The sequence below is a fragment of the Candoia aspera genome, chromosome 7, assembly GCF_035149785.1.
Source record: "Candoia aspera isolate rCanAsp1 chromosome 7, rCanAsp1.hap2, whole genome shotgun sequence".
Lineage (NCBI taxonomy): Eukaryota > Metazoa > Chordata > Lepidosauria > Squamata > Boidae > Candoia > Candoia aspera.
This window is the reverse complement of record NC_086159.1, coordinates 79,394,776-79,407,342: the sequence shown is the minus strand read 5'-3', so window position 1 is coordinate 79,407,342 and position 12,567 is coordinate 79,394,776. Positions and strand designations below refer to the sequence as shown.

Genomic DNA, 12,567 nt, shown 5'->3' with positions numbered 1-12,567 from the left:
CATACTCCTAACAGTATTAGAAAAATCTGATTGTGCTGTTGTCACTGCCACTCTTCATTTATTTTGCTGTACACAGTTTTTGTAGTGCCACAATTATCTTCTAAATGACCTACAAAGGGCTAGATCCAGACTTCAGCAGACTGAGAGTACACTAGAGGAAGTCTCATTGGTTTCAGTTAGGCTGCTCAGACAGTAACTAAATCTGGATCCAGCCCTCTGTCTAAGATCATTTCAGCATGTGTGGGAACATTTTTGCACCATCCTTTAGCAATTTCCCATACTTTAGTATTTATATGACAGAAAACAAACTAAGAAAAAGGGAAAAATATGAAGATTTGGATATCAACTTGGAAAATTTTGTATTTATTCTATTTTAAAAATTGTTTTCATTCAGGAGAATGTTTAAGTAGGAATGTTTCATCGAATATTTACAGCATGAAATGATGCCATTGTTATATTTATGTGGATTTAACATGATTGAATAATATCATTATTATGGTTATTGTAATTATAATTATAAACAATAAGGATTAAATAATATAATAATAAAATAATTGAAGTTACTTTTCATTCGATCATTTTTTCCTACCATTTTTAATGATTTCATTGTGGATATTGTTATATTTAATGTACCAAAATATAGGCAGCCAGATTATAAGTACCTGTCAGAATAATAATGAATAGATGAGCCTAATTTCTAGATGCTTACTATAGCAGAAGTTATAAATTATGCATTTATGTTTCTTGACAAGCAGTTATTCATCACTTACTGGTTTACTCATTTATTATCAGACTTTTATACTGCCTGAAATGCACAACTCTACATATATTGTTTCCTCTGTCTGACTAATGTGAGTCTTCCAGATGTAAGCCTTTCCCAATCCTGCCCCCTGAAATTCTTCTGTCAAGAAATGCCAGGGCTGAATGTGGGGGCATCTGCATGCTGAGAATGTGCTCTTCCATTGACTTGTAGCCCCTTCCATCCAATTCATCAGTAAAATGCACTTTTCTTGAAGAAATACTTATAATCCAATCTGAATATATATGTACATGAATATAACTCAAACTAAATTATTGAGGCTGGTTGTAATTCATGTGCTTCATTCTTTCCATGGCCATCCTATAATGTTCAGAATAGAATATTGTCTAGCATGGACAGTACAATATTGCATATTTTTCTATTTGGATATAAGTCTTGCTAACTTGGATCCTTGAGAAAAGGGAGTTCTAAGAATCATTTCCCCTAAAAATCTGCTTCTCATGAATCTCTGAAAATTAGCAACCCACTTTTGGGAACCAAGGATAATGTGACAGAAGCAAAGCTATTCAGTGGGGCCTTTTCCTAGATAAGTATGCCTCAGATTGTACTTTTAACCAGTTTTACCGACTTGCTATTTTGTATGAACAATGGAAAGATCTATATATGTACGATTCAGTAGCAGCTGCAGCATCCTTTGGCTAAAGTTTTTTCTCCTATAATCTTATTAAAATCCTAGACCTTCTGTATAATCTTTTATTTAAAAATCTAGTCTTCCCCAGATGTGTTAAAGTACAATTCCTGTACCTCAAGCCAAAATGATTTAGCCACACTAGCTGGTAGAATAGCTATAATCGAGCTCACATTGAACACATATTCAGAAGACATATCTCATCAGTAATTAATATAGCTCTTTTTGGAGAATGCGTAAGTAAGGTAGAGTATTGGAAATCCCAGTTGTTGGAGAATTTAGAACTGTATAGAAATGCAGTTCTGTGGCTTTGTTAAATAGAAGGCAGTAATCCAATGATAATTAAAATTACTACTTGCATAAAAAAACTGATCTTAGTTAAAGAGGCAAGATCCTGTTTTTATATCTCTATATTATTTATTTGAATTATTGGTAGGTTTAAAATAATTATTCTCCATGAATGAATTACTTCTTTTGGAAATTTTTTGCTGTTTAAGATGATGTAAAATATGAAGGCTATGTGAGTAATCTCAGAATGACCACTTTTTCTTCATGGCGATGATGGAGTTTTCTAAATGTGTCATTTTGCTAAATAAAATTTAAGTAAGTTTAAAGTAATTTCCAACAATGCTTAATTTTATCTATGTCCTGATGGGTTCTGAGCTGAGCATTTGGGGTCAGGATGGCTAGCTCATTAAAAACATGTGTTTTTATAACCATGAAAAAAGGTATAGGGATAACAAAGAAAGCTCAAGAAAAAAATCCGACCACATATATATATACATGGTACACCTAGGATCAGGAGTATCCAAAAGATGTGGTCAAAAATGTCAAGATGGCAGTCACAATGATACAATCGAAGCTCCACTCACTTTTGCATTCTGTGGACATCTACCTGGGTTCCAGATATTCTTGCAGTCTCAGCATCTCAAAAAAAAAAAAGCTGAAGGTGAGCTAGAAAAGAGATTTCAAAGATAGGAACCTTTCATTTAGAATATAGGTGAATGGGAAGATATTATACCAATACAGTCTTTATCTTAAAATTATCCATTGCATAAAGAAAGTGGATAAAGATTTTTCCTTTTTGGAGTAATGCAATGAAACTGTGCTGAAAATTTGTATCAGACATAAAGATTTCCTTGCACATTTCCTCATAAACTATGGAATTTGTGGCCACAAAATGTGATAGTAGAGAGTTAGGGTCCATCAGTAGCTATAAACCTTGATAGTTCTATGTCACCTCTGGTAATGTGTCCCATATATTAGTTGCTGGGGACAGTTGTGAGAGGAGATACCCAGGGCCTTTTGCTGGACTTTACTAAAGAGAGGAATTCAGGCAGTGTGTGGTTTGGCTTTGTTTGTGTTCCTATCAGGAATGGCAGAACCTGAGGCAATAGAAAAGTAGCATCCATGAGTTATTGTATGATCTTGAACAAGACTGATTACATAAATTGTTACGACTGTTCTCAGGAGTATCCACTAGCAAGATTAAAAAATGTCAAGGTAGCAGCACAGTTGAAGCCACCACCTTCCCTTCTTTTGACAGCCAGATTTTTTATGCAAACTGCTTTTGTGGTCCTTGATTTACCTTTAATTTCTTATGCCTCTCTTCCTTCCTTCCTTCCTTCCTTCCTTCCTTCCTTCCTTCCTTCCTTCCTTCCGTCCTTCCGTCCTTCCTTTGTTACTATTGACAAAATATTTATGCTGCCTTCACTTACAAGGCCAATGGCTTGTAATCTATATAAAATATAATAAAATATAAAGGGCAGATGGACACCCTCTTCTGATTCCAGGCAATTGCTGTGAACTAACCAAAAAAGCCTCCCTTTTTTTTTTCTTTCTTTGGTGGTTTGCAAAATTTTGTGTGTGTGTGCTTAAATGACACATTATTATTTCTGTACATCTGTGGATAGCAGAAGATCCAGGTCAGTCCCTTAGTGGCCACTTTTTGCTGCAAATACCATTTTTAGTCCTTCCAGACTGCCACTCCTGTCTCCCTCCTGGGGTGCAACTATCTTAGAGTTTAGAACTTGACCCTCCCTTTCTGCCCCTTGCCACCTCCAGTGTGACCTGAGGTAGATGAAAATTCAAACAAAGACAGAATGCCTAGAGTTACCTCATTTTCATGGGGCCTCTGTAGGATGTCATCTTTGCCTTGGAAGAGGAGAGGGTGAGCTAAATTCCCAGGAACAACACAACCAGGTGGGGATGCAAATTGCCCAAACAGGCACAGGTTGATTTGACTGGATCAGCATCACTGAATCAAGGTATTGGCAGCACAGGCTGCCCCCGCCCCACATAACCCAGTTCAGCATGTCATTTAGATAGACCAGTTAGTAACATCAGAACTTTTTAATTTATTACACATCACATCCTGAGTTAAACTCTTCCTTCCATATCACACACCCTCAGGAAATTGCTCTCTCACACTCTGCAATTAATTTAAAAATAAACGTTTCCATTATGTGGATGAATGCATTTTCATTAAGGAGCAGGCAATCTGGTGCTCTTTAGGGGCTTAAATTATAGTTACATGAGCCCCCGCCAGAGGAAATGCATAACTGAGAACCCTTCAGGTGGTGGTCCAAAATGTCTAGAGCTTTCCAGGTCACCAAAGCTCATGCAAAGGCTGGGTAGCCACAATTCCAGTTGAAACTGGTGTTAGGGTATGCTGCAGAATGGATGGAGGAAGTCTGGTCATGAATGATGCTTTTAGTATCACAGGTAATTTGGCCTTACTTTTGTGAATGAGGACCCCAGTAATAAAAAAAAAAGAAAGTAGGCATCCTTTTATGTCCTCATTGCCAGGATTAGTGGACTGAATTCTTGAACTCTAGGAGGATTTCTTCTGAAATATCAAATGCTGGAAATAGCATATCAGGTGTCTTAAGGCTATAGGTTGCATATTTTGTAACTTCTTTGAGATAATTGGCATCTTCAGTCAGGAGAGCGGGAAAACAAAACTACTGATTTTCCCCTGAAGATCCTTCCATTTGTGGGGTGGAAAATGGGGAAAAAAAAGGCATTGGCTTTTATTTGCTTAATTTAAGAGGTCATTAGTGAATTGCCCTTATGGCATAAAGAAGAGAGAAGAGGAATTTCAGGTTTTGTTTTTTTAGTTCTCTTAAATACATTGCTCTTGTTTGAGATGAAGAAAAAAGCAAGCACTTAAGCATGGTTCTTTTTAGGCCTGTGTGAATACTCAAAATAGAGCTTTGCTTTGATTATTTTGCTACAACAAGTTCTCCAATCTTCTGTACAGAAGGAGCAATGTGCAAAATATTTCAAATCTGAACCATTTTGATCTCAAAGCATCCTGTTCTGAGTTTGAAGCACCCCGTTTCAAAGTGAAAAGCTGTTTTGAAATATGAAGTAGACTGTTTTGATCATTTAGGAAGTATTTGAAACAATTTCAAGTTTGGAATGTCCTGTTCTGAGCTCCAACTACCTCCAAAATTCCTGAAAGATCCGTTTTAAACTTGAGTTGGAGAATTTTGAATTAAAAAACAGTTTGAATTTGAAATATTTTTCATATCCTTTTACAGAAGATCTTTCCATCAAAGGGGAGCAAGTAAGCAGAGTTCAGTTGGAGAAGTTAAGGCAGAATGCTTCACTTCCTCATCTCACAGTGCTACATCTTCCCAGCAAGTTGACGCTGCTTCGCATAGCTCTAATTCTTATTGTACTCTAAAAGAGAATCCAACATCCTTTGTCCATTAAACAAGGAATCTGGAACCTACATTATATTTACTACCCATTAATTCTCAGCTCTTAAATTATTCCTTTTATCAATCAATCAGCAGGGAGGTTTGCTAAGTACTGACCATTTATTGTTTAGTATTTATATGTGCTTGTAAATATTTATGTTACATTTGTTATTGTGTCAAAGTTCTTATAATGACCCTGTAAAGTTGGTCCTTTGTATCTTCAAGCATTGATGCACACTGAGACTTAAGTCTCTAAATTACAGCAGAGGAGGTTTAAAATTTGATCTAATTTGGTTAGTTTCTATCCATTGTGCTATCCAACTCTTCATCAATATATGTTCTCTGCACTTAGGTAGTAATCCCATGTCCTTGTCCTTCAATAAAGTCAAAATAACTCTTCAAATGAACATTGTAGCTCCATATACTTATATACTGTACATGACATTTAGGTGGTGTAAAGTGCTGATTTATTTTGGTTTTAATCAGTGTCAAAGTCAAAGGCTGTGAACTCTTATGTGGAGAGAAGGTTCATATGGCAGTGAATATTTAATTTTTCCACCTTCTGGTTTAGGGCATGGATATTTCTTTTTCCACATCTATTATTACTACATAAGCAGTCTCTTCAGGATTTCTTAGGTGAGCTCTAAAATGGAGCAAATGTTTTTCACTATATAGTGAAAAACATTTGCTCCATTTTAGAGCTCACCTAAGAAATCCTGAAGAGACTGCTTATGTAGTAATAATAGATGTGGAAAAAGAAATATCCATGCCCTAAACCAGAAGGTGGAAAAATTAAATTCTATTACAGAATTCTGTAATTCTATTGTATTGAAAAATTCTATTTTTCAATATGTCATTCTGTATGATTAGCAATGTGGAGGTATGAATGCTGATCCTTCACTAATTTTATGGTACCCATACATTCAGCAGAAGAACATTACATACTAAGCTTTTGAAGATCATGGGGTTTATGATGGAATGGACTTACATTGGTGAAAATATGTATAGGATAATGTGTGCTTTATCTGAATAGGTGGTAAAATGGAATGAGCTGTGTTGTTCTGCACTGGGAAGCAATCTGGGGGAGGAAAAGTCTTCCTCACCATCCTTGGAAGTATTGTATATTCACATTTCAAAAGAGTGTAAAATTACCTAATGGATCCTAATGAGTGATTTTTTCAGTTCCACTTGTACCATTATTTGGGTATAATTAAATACAATTAATGTAATTGTGAGATCTATTATTTACTTATTTTATTTTTATACCATCTTTGAACCAAAGTAATTTATAAGAGGAAAATGAAATATGATTAGTATTCATTTCATTAGTAACTTCAAACTAATGAAAAGTTTCAAAAACAGGTGTAGAATGCATGAAAAACAGCAGGATTGCATCTGCTTACCTATTACCTTAAATATCTTGAAGCACTGAAGAGAACTGAATACTGAATTAGCAGACCTTTAGGAAAACTGAATTAGCAGACCTTTAGGAGAAATATGTAATGACTTCTTTTGCGCAGTCTGACATAAGATAGAGGAAACTATAATCCTTTTAGTCATAAGCTTCATTTAACTGGGCTTTAGTAAAACTCTGAGAAGCCCAGGGAGAGAATGAGTATTTGAGTCCCACCAAACAAGTTTCTTCTCACAGCATCCTGAGTTGACATTTTGGGGTTGGGTTGTGGTGTGTGTGTGTCTGTGTATAATATTCATTCAACTAACTTGAATTAATATGTTTTATCTATCTAATCATTCCAAAAACCAACTCATGTTCTTCATGGGACTTCTTCATGGATGCAGCTCAGATCTGCTGTCTCTATTGCTCACTCAAAGATCTTGTTCGAAGTATACAAACATATGAGGAGTAGGGAGTTTATATGGAAGTGGTACTATTATATCCAAATAAATATTTTATTAGCACACAGAGCATTATCCAGAAGTCATTTCATTTATCAACTGTCTCCCAATAATGTTTATTCGTTTAGTCACTTCCGACTCTTCGTGACTTCATGGACCAGCCCACGCCAGAGCTTCCTGTCGGTCGTCAACACCCCCAGCTCCCCCAGGGACGGGTCCGTCACCTCTAGAGTATCATCCATCCACCTTGCCCTTGGTCGGCCCCTCTTTCTTTTGCCCTCCACTCTCCCTAGCATCAGCATCCTCTCCAGGGTGTCCTGTCTTCTCATTATGCGGCCAAATTATTTCAGTTTTGCCTTGAATATCATTCCCTCAAGTGAGCAGTCTGGCTTCATTTCCTGGAGGATGGACTGGTTGGATCTTCTTGCAGTCCAAGGCACTCTCAGAATTTTCCTCCAACACCACAGTTCAAAAGCATCGATCTTCCTTCTCTCAGCCTTCCTTATGGTCCAGCTCTCGCAGCCATATGTTACTACGGGGAACACCATTGCTTTAACTATGCGGACCTTTGTTGTCAGTGTGATGTCTCTGCTCTTAACTGTTTTATCGAGATTGGTCATTGCTCTTCTCCCAAGGATTAAGCGTCTTCTGATTTCCTGACTGCAGTCAGCATCTGCAGTAATCTTTGCACCTAGAAATACAAAGTCTTTCACTGCTTCTACATTTTCTCCCTCTATTTGCCAGTTATCAATCAAGCTGGTTGCCATAATCTTGGCTTTTTTGAGGTTTAGCTGCAAGCCAGCTTTTGCACTTCCTTCTTTCACCTTCATCATAAGGCTCCTCAGTTCCTCTTTGCTTTCAGCCATCAAAGTGGTATCATCTGCATATCTGAGATTGTTAATGTTTCTTCCAGAGATTTTAACTCCAGCCTTGGATTCCTCAAGGCCAGCTTGTCGCATGATGTGTTCTGCATACAAGTTGAATAGGTAGGGTGAGAGGATACAGCCCTGCCGTGCTCCTTTCTCAATCTTAAACCAGTCCGTTGTTCCGTGGTCTGTTCTTACTGTTGCTACTTGGTCGTTATACAGATTCTCCCAATAATACTTTTTTTATTACTGTATTTAATCATTCAGCTTCAGAAGTCTTTAACATTGTATAGTACTCAAGAGTGTGAATAAAACATATTGCCCCCTCCCCTTTCTTTAAATAATGAATGAGATTTCTTGTTTTTCCCCATAGAGTTACCACTGCAATTGGATTCTGTTTCAGTTCTGCTGGATACCACAAGATACCCAGTCTCCTCATTTCAGTGGAGGCTGAAAACATGCCCAGATTGGAAATCTCTTCATGCCTAAAACAAGAAGCACCAAAGGCAGAATAGGCACCAGTTGTTTTTTAATCTTCCTCAGACTTCGATCTAATCACTAGTGAATTGCAAAAGCCAAATAGATTACTGTATATCTGTTGCAAAATGTCAGGTAAATCCAGTGGAAAATGAAAATGTCCTCTATCCTCCAGCAGAGGGGCTTAGATTGATCCAAATTAACAACCATAGGTTTATATCCTTCCTTTCCTCCTCAAGCTCATGGCACTGTACGTAGCATTCCCTCTACCCCACCCCACCCCACGCTTCCCCACAAAAAGAACCCTGTAAAACAGGAGAAAGATTAACCAGCTTCCCACAGTGCCAGGAAGAAACAGAGTCTTCAAACAACAGACTCCCAGTTTTGGGGTCGTTTGTCTCTAGACTTAAGCTGAGACAACAGAAAGCAAGTTGGGGTGCTAGTGATAGCAGGGTGCCTGGGAGAAACCAAATAAGCAACAGAGATGATGTCTTACACCCACTGGAGGGGTACCCCGCCTTCAGTTTGTGATACAAAGACCCCACACATTCTCAAAATAAGCAAGGCTGGACAACTCCTTGCTCAGATTATGACTGCTGCAATTATTTCTGTCCACACAGACCCAGCAATAGAACATATGACAACATTGTGTTTTGGCTCTGTAGCTTTCTTTTCTTAAAAGCAAATAGCTTTGTTGCCGTATAGAAAAACATGTGTATGGGAAATGTTTGAGAGGCTTAGCCATCTCTTTTCAGGATTATTTGATACTGCATTATTCGCTGCTGGCCAAACACTTCACATGACCTCCTTCTTTCCTTCTGGGATCAGAGCCAGACCATACGGAGTTCTGTTGTGGTTCCCCAAATTTTGTTTTTATTCTGTTCTCCAACAGATGGATTGTAATGTGCATATTAGGGGGAAAGTAGATGAAATATAAGAACAGCACCTATGCTGCAGAACATTCCTAATTATTTCTCATCTGCAGGTCTTTGGAGTCTTTTTTTAGGCAGTTCTCCAACAAGTGCAAAAGTGACTTCCTCCTGATTCAGTTCTGACTGAATGAGTGTAGACTAGCGTGTACGTCTGATTCCCACTCCTCTAGACTTGGGGGGGTGGGGGGTGCAGTCCACTAAGTCAGCAGAGTCTTGCATGTGACAGAGCTATAGCACTGATCAGCTGGAAAACTGTCCAGCAAGCCTTTGAGCCAAGTGCTTGAACTGGCAGGAGGAAAGTAGCAAGAAAGCATTCAGTCAATCAGTGGACCTATCCCAGGGCTTATAGTTCTTCCAACTTTTTTAGACACCTGTACTTCCAGCTCACTGAGCCATGATCTACATATTCTTGGCTTCTGTGTAATTTTCTTGCCAGGTGCTGAATTCATTCTTAATCTGTGCTTACTGAAGAATATAAAGCAGCTACTTTGCTAATTTAATTAGCATTAATAGCATTGGACACAGCTTGTATAGCTGTCAGAGCAGGATATGTGCTTAATAGGATATGATTTAAGAATGGAAAATCACAAGGAGCTCAGAGTGAGTTGAAATTAGAGCTTCGGTAGCCTCTTATGACCTGCATAAAATTTTGAACTAGGAAAGGAAGGAGAAGCAACTCCTAACCCTCATGCTCCCTAATTAATCTTTTAGAATTAAAACTGTTGGGTTAAGTGAAGTGTCTGTAACTCAGTTCTCTTCATTCTTAGCAGCTCAGAATGCATTTCAGTCCAGAAAAGTCTTTTGCTTTTCTAATGCCATCTCAATAATCTCAACAGATTGTCTTTTGGACCAAGCTTAGTTTTGGGATTTCCATGCCAGAGGGACCTGCTGTTACTCCTTCTTGAGAATTCTTCCTCAATAGGTCTAATATGCAGATAAAGAAATTTGAGCCTCAGAACAAAATGACTCGATGATATGTCATTCTAGAGTTTCTGTTATTGATTAAAACAAGGCATGATTAATTTTTTTCAGGGTTAAGTGCTTGTATAATATTTCTGTTTAATACTTTAATAAGAACAATTGCAGCTTTGAAACAAAAAAGGATTGGTAGTGCATATACAGTACTTATTTAGCCATCCAAGCCAACTTTGTACAACAGCTCTCAAAAGATAAGTTCTACTATATATGGGCTCTTCTTAATTTTCTCATGTGTTGTTTAACCAGGGAGGGATGGAGAGATTGTTTAACTAGATGCTCTTTTAAGCAAACAGTTCTTGTTCTTTCTGTCTCATTGTCATGGTTACCCAGCTCCATAATACACTCCCTACTTACCATTTTGCTTTCAGAAACAACAACAGCAACAACAAATGCCACTTGTATTTTCAGTTTCTTGAATGCATTGACTCTGTGTGCATGTGTGAGAGAAAGATCTGGGACTGAAGAAAAGGTAGGTATAGAGAGGGTTACAAGGTAGTTGTAAAGATGATTCTATGTCCTTATGATACTATAGCAGCAAAAGGATGAAAACAATATAGCAAAATGAACTTTGGAAGGTCATGGAAGAAAGGAAAAAAGTAGTTGGAAAAAAGATGTCCAAAAAATGGACTTCAGGCTTTCAAAAAAAAAAAATCCCTTCCACATATTAAGAATGGTTATGAAAGGAAAGAGAGAAAGTGGAGGAAGAGAAATGATCAGCTGAAGTGGGAGCATAGGTGTAATGTTAGGAGGACTTGCCTCCTTTGCACAGAAGAGTTGAGCTTACTTCAAGGCTGCTGGAAAAAAAGACGGCATGAAGGAAACTGAACCTGTCCCCTGCCTTCCCTGTGCCATTTTGCTCCTTCATGTTGGTTTGCAAATGGGCCAGCTTTCTTTCTCAGTCATGAGACTTTCTCATTAGAACACAGTTGCTGTCCACAATGCTGTTCAGGATGCTTTGCAGAGAGAATGCCAACCTGCAGAAATGCAGACCATGGAAGCTGCTTTCCCACAATGCTGCTGTGTGCGTGAGTGAAAGAGACAGGGAGGCACAACTGTTCGTCTCTTTGTTGCCCTGTTGCTGTTCCTGTGGAACAGAAGTGCTTGAGTAGGAAAAGCCCTTCCTCCAAATTTCATCAGCAGTAAAAGAAATAGGGACCTGGGATCCCTGTCCTGTGGGAAAGAGACCTTTTGCTGTTTTATTGTGGTGTTTGTTTGCTTGTTTGTTTGCTTGTTTTTCTAGTAATCATTAAAAAACAAACAAACAAACAATGGCAAGCTTACCAAGAAAATGACTGGGTGTGGATTCCCAGGACTTCAGCTCAAAACAAGGGAATCTTTACAATCATGTGTTTAGACAGTATCAGACAACTAAAATAATATTAAAGTTGATGTTCAGCATTTTTAGTGTTAACACTTTTATATTGCTTGACAGTGTGATAGAAACCAGGAGACTGTGAGTTCTAGTCCTGCCTTAGGCATGAAAGCTGGCTGGGTGACCTTGGGCCAGTCACTCTCTCTCGGCCCAAGAGCCAATCTGGTGTGGTATGAGAGTTCTAGTCCCACCTTAGGTACAGCCAACTGGGTGACCTCGGGCCAGTCACTCTCTCAGCCCAACCCATCTCGCAGGGTTGTTGTTGTGGGGAAAATAGGGGGAGGAAGGAGTATTAGGTATGTTCGCCATCTTGAGTTATTTATAAAAATTATAAAGGTGGGATAGAAAATAAATTAAATAAATAAATATCATCTTGCACTAAATATAAATTGTTAAGTGATCTTTCTCAAATCTTAAGGGAAAACTTTGTTTTCAAATGCATGAACTGAACTGTTGCCTATAGATTTTATGTGCATGTGTGTGTGTGTGTGGTGGGCTGTGGGTTTATTTCTTTTGTTTCTTATAAATCTATCTGTATTTTTTTTTAAAAGAGGTCATATACATTTGTCTTGCAAGAAGATTGATTTCTTGGCAGCCTTGAAGACCTTTTAAAAATTGATTACCTGGTGGCTAGTGTTAAAAAGGGATATGTCCCAGAGGGAGATGGTGACATCTAAATCCATATGTGACAGATTACTGTTTGTATTTGAAAGCTTGCTTCTTCAGGAAACTGCAAGGATAACAAATGAAAAGCAAGAAAGTAACTTAAAAGAAATTTGTTGCTATCTGTCTCAGCCTTTCAGTGCTCAACAGCATTCTGTGCTCAACAGCGTGAACATATATTCAACTCAATAAATCAGATCTTCAAAACTCCAAACTTATTTCTCCAAAACCTTTGCAGCTTATTTGGTCCTATTCTGTTAATGTATT

At 38.0% G+C, this 12,567-nt stretch overlaps 2 protein-coding genes across 3 annotated transcripts in view; one reads left to right on the top strand and one right to left on the bottom strand.

Annotated features, from left to right (window-relative positions):
* The window catches only part of TSPO (translocator protein), a 479,738-nt gene that overhangs the window by 346,966 nt on the left and 120,205 nt on the right, over nucleotides 1-12,567 (bottom strand). The window lies entirely within an intron of this gene.
* The window catches only part of SCUBE1 (signal peptide, CUB domain and EGF like domain containing 1), a 239,113-nt gene that overhangs the window by 170,171 nt on the left and 56,375 nt on the right, over nucleotides 1-12,567 (top strand). The window lies entirely within an intron of this gene.